We start from the raw sequence: 4378 nt of genomic DNA, 5'->3' as shown, positions 1-4378 counted from the left end.
GGGGTAAATTGGCACGCGGACAGTTGCGTCTGCGGCAGATTCAGCGGTAGACAATTTTACCCCTCTGCCGGCTGAAGTCCTTCCCCAGCTTACTGTAAATGCAGAAATGTTCGCGGTGGATTAATGTTCGCGGTTTTCGAGGTGACCACTTCACCGCGAACTTAAAACCACCGCGAACATTTCTCTATTATGGTATTAGACTGCAGTCTATGGTGTTACCGCGAACTTAAATCCACCGCGAAAAGTCCCTTTTCCCGCTACCGCGAAATTAAATCCCCGCGATCTTAAATGCATTTATAGTATGTTACTGTTTATGCCACCGGAGGAATCTGCTTGGGGATTATAAAAAACAGCGGGAGCCTAACATCTGCTTGAAGAGTAGATTTTCACTGCACTTGGGGCACCGGTGCGGCCCTGCGGGGTTCTTTCACTGTGGCACTGTTTTGTTATTTTCGCGATTCTTTATAATTTGGATATTGCGTAATACGTAAATGTATGACTCAAAAGACAACAAAATACAAAAAACGGAAGAAAATTCATTCTTTATCTCTGAAATTCGTTGAGTCATCTACGAACCCCACAGTGCCGCACCGATGCCCCAGGTGCAGTGAGAGTCCACCTTTGGGCCCAATAAAATGTTGTGTAGCCGGTTACCCGACCGACCCTGGCAAAACCTAGCCTTCTTTTGGTCCACCGCTAGAGCTGGGATGGGACATAAAATTTGACATCTGAGTGATGAAAATGTAGCAACATCGTATCCTAACATGCATGTTCTCCTCGTTTCGGCGCTTTGTCCAATGTAGATCTGCATAATTAGAATATAAGTGTGCTGCGAGGATCCCTACCTACTATATCAACCCTAACTACTTCAGGACCTTAATCGGATTTTTCCTAGGCCTTGGAATTATACCTTGAATTGTACCGAAAAGGGCCTGTGAGGCAAGCCGACTGTAGAAGTGGGGTTGTCTATAAGCCAGGCTCATTCCTGACGATGATAATAGCACTTACTGCTAAGTCCCCATCTCCGGTAGCTTCCCAAAAAAACCTTAACATCTCCGCTTCCCATCATTACCGCCTGTTATCTAAGAGCATTTGGTGTGTGCTTGAGCGGTGCGGGCGACCTTGGAGCCTCGCACACGTGCGTAATAGCTCAACTCGCTACGAATGAACACTAGACTTTATCTAACCAACACTTCAGCTAATTGCTCGGCTCGTCGTTTGTCTACTCGCTATCTTCCATAATTGTGGTTCGCCGTAACTTGTCCCAACTTCGGGTAAATTGGTAAATTAGGTGTTTGCGTGATTATGCTTCTAAGCTTTAAACTTGCTCTTCAATACCCGAAGTACATGTTACATATCCGCATGTCAATTGAGATCAATTGAAGAAACTCTTTCATTACAGATTTCTCGTCCGCACTAAATCTTTAGATACAGCGTCGACGAGGGAAGAGTATCAGTGCATGTACAATCCATGTATATCAGTTTCGTTTATTTGTATCCATAGTTGTGTTTCCTGACTGACAGTAGAAGTATATAGTAGTTTCCTCGTATTTTTGTTTTCCTTATCATTTTGGTGTAACGTTACTTCTGATTTCAATGACTTTCTTTTACCCACTTTGTTTCTTTGACAGGTGTTTTTCTCTTATCCGCTGACGCACTTCCGTGAAGTTTAACGCTGTTACAATTCGACTGTCCTGGTTATCTGATAATTCTCTTACTTTTCTCTCATTCAAAGACTCACGTTTCCAAACAAATGACAGTTTGGAAATCATTTGCACCGGAAGAAATTTCTGTCTGAAGACTTTTTAACTCTCTTTTAAGCTTCTGAAGGGCGAAAGGCACATTAGCTAAATAGTTCACTCAAGCAGGGAGGCAAAAAGATAACACGATACAGCACCGAGATGGGGGAGAGTAATCCTGGGGCTGACGGAAACGTTTCAAAAGGTGACGTTTTAGAATGTTGCAGCCTCCTTCCAGGAAGCTATGAGGAATGTTTATGGCTAAGATGTTAGTTGTCTAGTATTGTTCCCAGATTCCCAGATCATTCATAAAAATCCCAACATGATTCTCGAGAAGAGTAAGGGTGACCTACTCTCCAAGCAGAGGTTAGGCTCCGGCTGTTTTTTTAACGTTTTTGTAGTCGTTTTTATCGGGCTTTCTATTTTGTCATTTTTCTTGAAGTACGACAGCCAGTTAGGTTTTGACACAGCAAGATAAAATACAAATAGAAAGCCCGATAAAAACGACTACAAATTTAAAAAAAAAAAACAGGAGCCTAACCTCTGCTTGGAGACTAGGGGTGACCCGGTATGCTTGGTGAAACACACACGCCACCGCAAAACCGTATTGTACTGCAAGCCAATGAAGATCTGAAAAATAGCAATAAGTACCCCGATGAAGGATTGAATAGTTTAACAGTATAGACTCTACTTCAGCTTAGTCGTATGCTTTTATCAAAGAGTTCTGAATGTCAAAGTCTTAAAACAACATTATACCCTCCACCCGGTATTCTACATATAAAATAAAGACACACACAAGGATAGCTAAATACAGTCCTCCCGCCGCCACAACTGGAATTAACTCTATTTGAGTCTGTACTTTCAACTTCTTTCAGTTCTAAATACCGAACAGTTAACACATGTACACCTTTGCCCCACTCAGTAATTTGAACCGTGTACTAAGTGCTTGGGTTAGTGCGCAATTAATGTAATTTACCAATCTTACCAATCTCTGTAGAAAGCATGTAGTCTCTTTTATGTTATGTGCGTGGGAAGTTAAAAAAAATTGTTTCAGAGGTCAAAGATACACGTAACTCACAAAGTTCACTCAACCTGACTGAAGTAGAAGGTTTTCACATGGAAAAGTTTGTTCAAGTTTATGGGTAAATACTGCCGTGCTTGGTTGATAGAAGTGAGGACATCATAGAGAAGAGATCTCGACACGGAATAAACTCTAATTCCAGTCACATTTTGGTGAAAATTCCAAATGGACCTTATTTTATAACCCCTTCACATGAGGCGGAATGAACCGGTATGCCGTCTGAATAAAAATTCTTTGTATATTAGTATTCTTATTTGTGCCCATTTTGACAGGATTTAAAGTGGCTTGTCGTTTTTGTTCCCAATCGACAGACATCAGAATATTAATATGTTTCGAATAATGTTGGAATGTCGTAGAATGCGGCCATACTGCATAGACTCTCCTCTTACGAGAAGAGCGCCCGTGTAATTTTTCCGACTACTACTGTATCTCCGCGAATCAACCTCTTCTTGGAGAGTAACTCAATCCTCGTCTAGTGTGAAGGTGGTATAAGAAGCGTCAACATCTATTGACTCCTCCTCGCTAACATGTCATAATGCTCCTGATGAATCTACACATGGTTCCCCATGGGGATCAACCCTTGTAGGCCAATGCAAAGCATATCCATCGACTTTCATGTTTAATCAATAAAAAACAATACCCTGAAGTATCAAATTTCCCATGACTTGAAATACAGTGTGTCATTGCTCTATCAAACTACAGCAGTTTTTGTCCGAACAAATCTGAACAAACTTTCCCGTGTAAAAACATCCCAATCCCTCTTCATTGAGGTTGAGTCGTGCAATGCGTGTATCTTTTGACCCCCGAAATCTTCAGACCCAGACTTCCTCTATTATGGACTTCCGCCGGAATTGTACATAGATCTTACGCGACCTTTCCCAAAGGCAAGGGTGACGGATATGGTTAACTATAGACATTGCACATTACATCAAAGAGGCTATAAATAGCGTAATACACGCTGTAAACATAAATCGGTAAGATCACCAATTACACTGTACACTCTAACCTGTATGAGCTTTGTATCTTATTCAACAGTTTCAAGGTTATATGGGTGGCAAATGTTATTATTCAAAACTCTTTGGTATTCAAATTCGAAAAGCCGGACAATCAAATGGAAGTGAAGGATATGGCTAGTTTATCCAATATGAATGATTTCAGTGACTTCAAACCAACTGCAGAGCCACAGAGGGCAAATGAGTTTCTTTGGTAACTCTTTAAAGTGGAGACAATGATTCGTTCTTACAGCATTTTCGCAGGTCATTGTCGTGATCACCGCATGATCATCGGCCGGACCCTTGTAGTTCCTAGTTGCACACACGGCAGCATTGTTTCTTGCTTTTTCAGTAGAAAAAACTTATTTACGGAGAGGTGCTACCGCACTTGAAAGTGGTACGTCTGTGTTGTCGTTCGTTCGTCCCAAAGCCTTTGTTAATCAGCCGTAGGCTGATTAATAAGCCGTAGGGGCAGCACAACATGTTATGCTGACTCAACAGGCTCACCTGTGGCGCTTATCTCCTCTCTGTGTTGTCAGAGCACTGGAATCCCCCCCCCCCCTCCA

The sequence above is a fragment of the Branchiostoma floridae genome, chromosome 6 (assembly GCF_000003815.2).
Source record: "Branchiostoma floridae strain S238N-H82 chromosome 6, Bfl_VNyyK, whole genome shotgun sequence".
NCBI classification, from domain to species: domain Eukaryota; kingdom Metazoa; phylum Chordata; class Leptocardii; order Amphioxiformes; family Branchiostomatidae; genus Branchiostoma; species Branchiostoma floridae.
The sequence above is the reverse complement of the archived record's forward strand: the minus strand, read 5'-3'. Positions refer to the sequence as shown.